The sequence below is a fragment of the Condylura cristata genome, unplaced genomic scaffold (genome assembly GCF_000260355.1).
Source record: "Condylura cristata isolate star-nosed mole 26May11 unplaced genomic scaffold, ConCri1.0 scaffold00032, whole genome shotgun sequence".
Classification (NCBI taxonomy): domain Eukaryota; kingdom Metazoa; phylum Chordata; class Mammalia; order Eulipotyphla; family Talpidae; genus Condylura; species Condylura cristata.
This window is the reverse complement of record NW_004567133.1, coordinates 19,823,813-19,832,998: the sequence shown is the minus strand read 5'-3', so window position 1 is coordinate 19,832,998 and position 9,186 is coordinate 19,823,813. Positions and strand designations below refer to the sequence as shown.

Genomic DNA, 9,186 nt, shown 5'->3' with positions numbered 1-9,186 from the left:
GGGCAGATGGGCACGCCGCGAGGCCAGCGCCCCGCCCGCTCCTTGGCCCCGCCGGCTGGCCCGCGCGGGCCTTGGGCGCGGCCTTTTGCACACGTGTCTGTCATGACCGCTGACCCAGAGGTGGGCGAAGGCCAGGTGCGAGGCCGAGCGCCTGCGGTGCCCCCCCAGCTTGGTGCAGAGGCGCTGGTGCGGGGCATGTGCACTGCCAGACGGCGGTGCAGCCCCCCGGGCCTCAGCACAGCCGTGGGTTCAGGGGTGTCTGCCTGGCACCGCCGGTCGCTGCAGTTGTCCTCCCGCATTCCGCCCGCAGTGCTGCTGAGGTGAGCGGCTGGCGGGAGTCCCCTGGCATAGGCTGGGCCATTTCCAGCCACACACGCCCCACCCCCAGCTCTGGCCCCCAAGGTCGAGACTCGGTTCCAGGCTGGCTGTGTCCCCTCATGCCTGGGAGCGAAGGTCACCCCATGTGCTGGAGGGGCGTGAGAGCAGGGGTGGGGTCGAGGGTGCCCCACCAGGCCGGGTGAGCTCGGGCCCTGTGTGGGGTCACGCTGCCGCGGGCCTCAGGCTGACGGGCACTGGGCATGGCCCCTGCCTGCCCCAGGCGGCCTGGCAGCTGTGCCGGCCCTGCACGGCCTCTGCTGGTGGCCAAGCGGCTGCCAGCCCACAGCCCTGCTGCCCCGTCCCCCTCCTCTCGACCCCCCTTCCCTGGCGCCTGGCAGGGTGAGCCATGTCTGGTCTGAGCAGGGCCCCCCCCAGCCCCGCTCTGCCGCAGACACCTTGGAGCCAGACAGGCAGGGCTGGCGAGAGCCGCGTCCTTGGGGGTCACCGCCCGCGGGCGGCAGACGAGCGTACAGAGACCCGGGCTGTGGGCTCGGGGCCGTGAACTGCCAGCCCCTGCCTCGGAGGTCTGCGGACTCCTGCCCTGCACCCAATTCCTTCCCCTCTCTGCCTTGAGTCCCGTTTGTAAAGTGGGGGCAAGTGGCCTCCCCAACATCCCCGACAGAGTATCGGTGGCATCATTTTTGAGGGCACAAACAGACTCTGGGGCCGATTCCTGCTCCCCAGCCAGGCAGAGTGGGTGCCTGAACCCAGCTGAATCCAGACCCAGCGCGCAGCCTGCTAAGCACGAGGCCAGTCCCGGGGAGACAGACTCCGGGACACCGTGCCTGCTTGGGGCGCCGAGCGGGAGGCCTTCCGGGGAGCAGAAAGGGCCTCCGAGCCCTCCCGCTGGTTCTCTAAGGGGCAGTGGGGCGTGGGGTGGGGTCTGTGGGAAGGGGGCGCAGGCGTGCTGCGGAGGGGAGCCTGCCTCACAGGGGCACCCCGTCCACTCAGCACAGTGGGTTCAGCGGCCTCCGGCGAGGAGCCCCTCCTGCCGCGGCTCTCCGGGCCTGCACGGCCAGGCTGCGAGACTGGCTGGACAGAGCAGGCCGACAGACCATTGTGCGGGCCCGTGGCCAAGGGTCCTGGGGGCCTGAGTCACCGCTGTCCTGGCCGGCCTGCTGGGTCCACACTCGCTGGGGAAGGCGGGACTGGCGCCCAGAACCCCACTGCAGTTTCCAAGGCCCGTCTCCCTGCACCCCCAGCTCCTCGGCACCCCCGCCTGAGTAGAAAAGTGGCCCCAGTGGCCAGACTTGCCCTCCTCCCCGCCCCGCCATGCTGCCCCCACCAGCAGCGGCACCCCCAGGCTGCCCCTCAAGGTTAGCGTCAATGCTGCAGCCCCGAGCAGGAGAGGACGCAAAGCCAGGAGGGCTGCCTGCAGGCGGCGGCGACTGGGCTTCCACAAAGCAGCTGGACTCCGCGGGCTGGGGTGCCAGCGCCCCCCAGGACAGGGGCTCCCCACTCCCGCCCTCCCCGGGGGCGCACGGCTGTCCCCTTCTCAGAGTGGCCTACAGCGAGCGGCTCCTCTGAGCACCACCTGCCAGCCCGACACTGCCTGCCCCTGCTCTTTCCAAGCAACAGTTCCTCCTGCCCACGCAGCCACAGTCTGGCACTGTCCCGCCCCCAGCTGTTTGGCCAGGCCTGGGGTGCGCCTTCGCCTCCCCAGCTGCTGGCAGACATCTGAGCCCTGCGGGCTCGCAGCCGGTCCCCAGCGGCGGCGGGGCTCGGGTCAGACATGGGCCATCCCAGCTGTCAGCACCTGATGGGGGGGGAGCGGCGAGGAGACCTGGGCCCCACAGAACCTCTTCACAGCTGGGGGTCCAGTGGGTGTTTAAAGGCCCGGGGCTGTCGGGTGCGCCACTCTGCCGGCACCATGGGCAGCGGGGCCTTCCCGGCAGCCCTGCTCCTGCTCTGCCTGACCTCTGAGAGCCTGCAGGGCGGTGAGGGCGGCTGCGGGGGTTGGAGGGCGGGTGAGCGGGCGGGGCGGGGCAGCCCGGCCCTCCTCTGGGGTCCCTGCCTGAGCCAGCCCCCCTTGCTCCCCAGGGCTCGCTCCGGTGCCTCCGGGCCTCGGGAACGGGGCTCCTCAGGCCTGGGGTCAGGGGAGGCCGGTGTCTCCCCGGAGGTCCAGGCGCGCCCTGGGGGAGCCACGGGTGTCCCCACTCAGGGAGGCCCTGCTCTGTCTGTCTCCTTGGTGGGTGACAGCCTTGCCTGTGGTCAACTCAAGTGCGGGGTGCACAGGCCCAATGCCTTGGGGCGGAGTGGGGGCAGGGCGCTGGGGGCTCTGAGGGGCCCTGGGTGCGGCCAGACACACGTCCCCCCGCCGCCGACCCGCACCGAGCTCTGGCCTGCCTGTCCCGGCCCTCCCCTGGTCAGAGGGGACTGAGTCGCCGGCCACTTGCCATGAGGCAGGGCACGCAGACCAGCTTCCTTGCCGGCCTGAGCCCTTCCGCCTGGCCCCGCAGGGCGGGTAAAGCTGGTGGCGGGCACCTCTGTGGGCCCGCCTGCTCCCCTAGACCCGCCCCGCCTTTCCCGCAGGCTCTGGTGGGAAGCAGGTGAGGGTGGGGCCTTCTCAGACACAGTCTGCCAGTGGACACCCTCAGCCGAGAAGCCAGCTGGCCTCAGAGAGCACATTGGGGCGCCCCAGCTCCCTCCAGACCCTTTGTCTGTGCCCCCACACCTGCTGAGGTCAGGCAGCCTCCAGGCCCCTGCAGCCCGCTGCTCAGCCTGGGGCATCTGTGGGGCCTCCTGGGGCCTCGTCAGCTCCAGGGGCCCCTTGGGCTTCTGAGGGGTGTTAAACCTGGGGGCTCTGCTGAGCCCCAACTCTGCCTTTCCCCTCTGGTGGGCCCAGGGAGGGGCCCAAGTGTCCTGCACCGCACCCCGCTGAACCCCAACGCTTACCAGTCCATCCCTTCCTCCCCCAGGCCCTCCACTCTGGAATGGCTATGGCCCAGGTAGGAGTCGGGGCACGTGAGGGGCTGCGGCTGGGATTTGAGGGACACCCTTAAGGGCCTGCTGAGGCTGTCACTTGCCCCCCCCCAAGCCTTCTCAGGATTTCGAGGGGGGGTGAAACCCCAGAAGCCAGCTGCTGCGGGGGCTGCGGCCCAGTCTGGTGAGGTGGAGGTGGGGCAGGGCCCCGGTCAGTCTGGGGTCTTTTCTAGGCTCCCCAGCAGGAAGCTGGGGAGACGTTGCAGGGGTGGGGTGGCTTAGGGAGGGGAAACAGGCACCCCTGGGCTCAGCGTGGCTTTGGAGCCCCAGGAGGGGCAAGGTCACTGGAGCCCCCTCAGCAACCCCGACTCTCTCCCCAGGCTTTGTAGGGGGGCTGCAACCCCAGAGCCCAGGTGAGTCCCCTCCACGCCCACCCTCTGTCCGCTGGCCATCTGTCTAGTCCCTTCTCAGGCCCGCCCGGCCCTGGCCTCCTCCATCCTGGCTCTGTCTTCCAGGACTGGGCCAGGAGGAAGGGGCGAGGCCCCGGTCAGTGTGTGGCCTGGGGGGGGGGGTCAGGCTGTCTCTGCCAGGCCTGGGAGCAGGACAGGAAGCTCCACAGACTACATGGGGAGCCCGGCCTCCCTGTCCCTTCACCCCTTTGCCCGTCTCCATCCCAGCCCGTCTGTCTCCCTTGGGGGGGTCAGGCTCACAGGCCCTAAGCAGCCCCTAACTGTCCCCACCAGGATTAGGGAGTCCAGAGGGCCTAGGAGTCGGGGTTCTTCCGGGTGCAGGTGCCGGGCCAGGTGAGGGCCATCCCCCCCCCCCGCCGCCGACTGGTCTCCCCACTGTCTGGGCGGGAGCGCCAGGCTCCCTCGTCCTTTTGGGGTGCGCTCCCAGGGAGGTTGGGGGGCAGGTTCTTGGGGGCAGGAGGTGTGGTTTGGGGGGTGCCTCGGGCACCGGCGGGTGCGAAGGCCTGCTGCAGCGCCCCCACCCGCCTGGCCTCACTCATCTCCCTGCACTTGGCAATGGGGCCTGTCCAGGAGGGGGATCCCAGCCAGGTGAGAGCCCGGGCTGGGCCAAGCTGGGGTTCTAGGGAGGAGGGGAGGACCTGGGCGGAGGGTGGCAGGCATTGAGCTCTGGGGGAGGATGGGGTGGGTGGGGCCCCCTGGAGCACTACTGCTCTTGTGTCTTTCCCAGACTTGCAGCCTCAGAAATCAGGTGAGTCAAAGAGCCCTGAGCTCACTGGACCCCCAAAACACTGCTCTTCCAGCCATGACTGGCCTGTGGGGGTCAGGCAGGGGCCTGGGCAGAGGTCAGGGCTCCCTGGGGCTCAGTCACCCCGCCTCGTTCCCTGAGTGCCTCCGGGGACCAGGCCATAGGGGGCACACAGAGGGCCCGAGGGGTGTCCACCTGGAGCCCCTGGTGCTCGGGCTGGGAGAGTGGAGGTCTTGGGGCCTTCTGTCCTGGGGTCACGCCCACTGCTTCTGTGGCTCCAGCCAGACCAGATGGAGGGGGCAAGGGGCCAGCTGCACTTTCCGGTCCTGTATCTGCCCCAAACTGGTCTCACTGTTCTAAACTTGGGGGCAGGTGGAGATGTGGCAGGTAGAAGCTGGGGCCCCAGGGACTGAGTTTCTGGGGGGCCCAGCGATGAGGGTTTTCTGGGTTCCTCACCTGCTCACCTCCACTTCAGGCTTGGGAAGGGCTGGGAGACGCCAGAGCAGGGCAGCTCTCCTCCAGCCACCCCTCAGTCCATCAGCTCTGCACTCCCCCACGCCAGCAGCCTCCTCCACCCCCTCCCTGTCTCCCCAGGATTTAGGAGTGGGAAAGGGGGAGCCCCACCTCGTGGGAATGGGAATGAGAGAGAGGCCCAGGAGCCCTAGGGACCTGGGACCAGGGTGGGTCGCAGGTATGGGTTCCACACAACTCCAGTTCCAGGGAAGAGGAGTCTGGGGGACTCACGGAGGACTCCCCTTTTGCAGGCCTCAGAGGACGGAAAGCTCCGAAGCCAGGTGAGGCCCGCCCTGCCCTCCTGCTCCGCCAAACACCCTTCAGCAAACACCCAGGGGCGGGCTGGAGACAGCGCCCCCCACCCCCCCAGCCCTGAGCGAGGCGGCCTGCGGTGCGCGCCGGCGCCACGAGGGGGCGCCCGGGAGAGGCGGCGGGGCCCGCGGGCGCTGTCCCGGTCACCGGGGCCGGGGGCCCCCAAATGGCTGCAGGCCGGGCCTGAGGGCGCTACCGGCAGGTAGGGGTTCTCCGGGGTCCAGACCTGGCCCGGGTCCCTCACCTGCCCCACAACCTCCACCAGGCTTCGGCGAGCCCATGAAACCCCAGAAGCCAGGTGAGTCTCGCCCCTGCCTGTCTCGCTCCTCCCCCACTCACACCCGCCCCTCCATGTGCCCCCCAGGATTCGGGCAGGGGCTGGGAGCCCAATCAGGTGAGGCCGGTGGAAAGGGGCCCCCTCTCGCACTGTGCCCCGCCTCGGGGGTGGGATGGTGCATGACCGAGGCGGGCTGGGGTGCGCCTCCTGGCCCCTGGCTCTGGCTTGACCCTGAAGGGGTGCCCTTCACCCCACCTGACCAGGGTCTCAAGCCCCTTTCTCCCCACAGGCCCCCCAGCTCAGAATGGCTATGGAGCAGGTACTGAGGGGCAGGAGGAGCCCGGCTGGGGTCCATGTGGCGAGCAGGTCCTCACTGCAGACCCTGCTCTGGGGTCCTCCGGGGCCGCAGGTGGGGGAGGGGCCTGAGGAGGGGCTGGAGAACCCCTACCTGGCCGGTAGCGCCCTCAGGCCCGGCCTGCAGCCGTTTGGGGGCCCCGGCACCGGTGAGGAGAGAGGGACCCTGGGCCGGACAGCGTCCGCGGGCCCCGCCGCCTCTCCCGGGCGCCCCCTCGTGGCGCCGGCGCGCACCGCAGGCCGCCTCGCTCAGGTGTCTCCAGCACCTGAGGGGGGCTCCAGATTTGGGTTCCCAGAGATGTGGGGGTGCCTCCAGCGCCAGATACGTGGGGGTAGGCACTGCTGGACGCGGGTTCAGGAGGGGCTCAGTGGGTGGGGGTCCTGTCTGCCCCTCCCCGTCTCTTCCCAGGCATCAGAGCGCCGGCTAAGCCTCAGAAGCCAGGTGAGGCTTTCTCTCTGCACCCCACTTCCCCGGAGTGTGCTTTATAACTAGAAAGGAATGTTTCGCCTTCCCAGGCACTGAGCTCCCCAAATCCCCCGTTCTGACCCCTCCTGAGAGCCAGGTGTCCCTTGCTATGTTAATGAGGCGTTTGGGGAAAGCCAGGTGGGCAGCATCTCACCCCCACCTTTACCTCCAGTTTCCGGGGTCCGGCTGGGTGCTGGAGCCTTCGTGAGCCAGGGGGCCCAGCCAGGTGAGGGGCCAGGGTGACTAGAAGTTCTGGGCTGGGGGGAGCGGGAGGCGGGGCCCCAGGGGGCAGAGTTGGGTCTTGGGGAAGCAGGGGCTAGTCTCAGCCTGGCCCCCTCGGCCCCCCAGCCTGCTCCCCCCAGGGGCCGGGCTGCCAGATGGGTTCAGGGTGCCAGCCTGCGGGCTGGGGCCTCCAAAGGCGGGTGGGTGAGACCCCACCTGGCCTCCTTCCTGCGCCTCCCCCAGTCACGAAGGCTTCTCCGGCCTGACTGCCAGGGGCCCTCACCGCCTTGCCCTCTCCCCACAGGCCCCTGCGGGGGAGGCCCCTCGCTGCTGCTCCCCACGCCTCTCACTCCGGGGGTCCCTTTAGATAAAGGGGTCAGCTGGGGTCCAAAATCCCAGCCCTGGGGGCCAAACGGCAAATTCCCAGGTTAGTGCGGAATGGGGGGCCGGGGGTGCCCCTCAGGCCAGTGTTCACCTGCGTCCTCACGGCTCGGCTTCCTTCCCAGCTCCCACTGCTGCCATCCCGCGGGGGAAGTGGCCACAGAAAGCAGGTGACTCCCCCTCTGGCCCCGGGGCCCAATGGGGCCTGTCCCAGGCCAGATCGGGGCTCCCAGCCTGTGTCCCCGGCTGCCTCAGTTGTTCGGGCACCCTAAGGCCAGGAAGCCCCCCTTGCTGCCAGGGAGAGCTCCTTCTCCTTTGCGTGCCCCTGGGGTCCACACTTAGCCAAGGAGCCAGGAAGTCTGGGCTCACTGGCCCCCCACTCCGCCTCCGCACGGCAGCAGCCTCCAGATGGCTGTGTCCAGGAGCGCCCTGAGCTCCCCACACGCCAGCCCCAGACAGCCAGGGGGGTGGCCGGGTCCCTGCAGCTCTCTTTCACCACCCCCCCCCCGTCTCCTTCCCCAGGCTTTGGTGGTGGCCTCAAGCCCCAGGAAGTCGGTGAGCACCCCCCACCCCCAGTTGGGCTCCTCTCTCCTGGCCTCTCTCCTTATTCACCTGCCTGGGTGCCCGGACAGGTGTGGCCCTGCCCCAGGTGAGGGTGGAGCAGGAGGCAGGTAGAGGGAAGGTTGCCTGCGGGGGTGGGGGCTCCCCAGTCTGCCAGCCTCTGCCCTGAAGGCCTCCAGCCCGGCTTCTGCTGCTCCCCCAGGCTTTGGTTACCCACGCAGCGGCCTGGGAGCAGGGGCCTTTCCGGGAGTCCCCCCGCAACCAGGTGCCTGGAGGGGGGAGGGCTGGGGGCCCTGGGAACTGGCCTGGCCCAGAATAACTCAAATCGCTTGCAGGGTACGGGCAGGAAGTGTTTCTGTACCCCAAAGTGCCAGCGCCTGCTCTGGGAGAACATGGTAAGAACTAAACAGGCCAGGTGCGGGGGTGGGGGAGCAGGGGCACACCCTGGCGGAGACTCTGGGGGCCAAGCAGAGTAGGGGCCGGTCCCCAGGGCCTGCAAAGACCCCTGGGCACCCAGCACGGCGGGGGGGGGTTTAGGGGGGCCGGCACCACACCAGTGCTCCTCTTGCAGGTCAGGCCACAGCTCTGAGACCATCCCCCTGGCTCTCCCTGCAGCCCTGGGGGGCCCCCCTGAGGCCAGGATGGGGTGGGACACAGCCGGGTAAGTGGGCGCAGTAGAGTGTCGGGGGTCGGGGTGCTGCCTCAGCTGGCCCAGGCCTGCCCATGGCCCTGCAGGAGGTGGGGCACTGAGGATGGGGGGCAGGAGGGTTGCGGCAGGGGTGGGGCCTGGACCCTGAGCCCAGCCGCCCGGTGGGCCGGGGAAGGGCGGGGCTCTTCTGTCCCCCAGGGCCCCTGGTAAGTGGGGTCTCCTGCGCCTGGGCCAAAGCTGGGCTGGACAGGAGAGGCATCCAGGGTGCTCTGTGCCCTGCTGCCCTAACCAGATGTGTGTACCCCAGGGGCCCCCAAGAAGAGAGGCGGCCGCAGCCCCCCGGGAAATGGCTACAGAGGTGAGCGCAGCAGTGGCCCTGTCCCCCCCTGGCTCCAGGCCTGCGCCCCCCAGGTTCCCCCGACCAGGCATACCCCCAGGTCCCTGGAGGTGAGGAGGGGCCCTGAGGACCCCCAGTCTCTGCTCTGCCCCCTTCCAGGCCACTGCCCACCTGGGAAGTGCTGAGAACCCCGCTGGCAGCCAGCCAGCGCCCTCCCGAAGCTTCTGCTTCTGGTCCCGGAGCCCAGCCTGGGGCCTGCGGAGTCCAGGCTGCGGGGTCCGGCTGCGGGGTCCGGCCTGTGGGGTCCCGGCTGCCAGGCCGAGGGCTGGGAGTGTTAATAAAGAGCATGGACTTTCCTGTCTGCCTGAGTGCTGTGGTGCCGGCGGGGGGCGGGGCGGGGGACACATAGGCTGAGCAGTGGGGTGCTGCAGGGGTGTCTGGGGGCTCTGGGGAAGCAGACCAGCTGGCTACCATGTCTTGGGGGAGCCGCGTCCCCGTTAGGGAGCTGACTTGCATCATCTGAATTGAGTTTATGAGTTTATGACAGTTTATTCATTATTAAGCTGAACACCAGTCTCCTCAGCTTCGAGGCTCCCCCC

At 69.3% G+C, this 9,186-nt stretch overlaps 2 long non-coding RNA genes across 2 annotated transcripts; both read left to right on the top strand.

Annotated features, from left to right (window-relative positions):
• The first annotated feature begins 5,537 nt into the window (after nucleotides 1-5,537).
• LOC105854291 lies at nucleotides 5,538-6,414 on the top strand. The gene is made up of 3 exons (XR_001145972.1): nucleotides 5,538-5,638; nucleotides 5,907-5,936; nucleotides 6,381-6,414. It is a non-coding gene; the product is annotated as an uncharacterized LOC105854291 (long non-coding RNA).
• Nucleotides 6,415-7,798: 1,384 nt separating this feature from the next.
• On the top strand, nucleotides 7,799-8,890 carry LOC105854290. Its single transcript, XR_001145971.1, has 5 exons — nucleotides 7,799-7,866; nucleotides 7,937-7,996; nucleotides 8,173-8,262; nucleotides 8,558-8,608; nucleotides 8,747-8,890. It is a non-coding gene; the product is annotated as an uncharacterized LOC105854290 (long non-coding RNA).
• The last annotated feature ends 296 nt before the right edge of the window (nucleotides 8,891-9,186 follow it).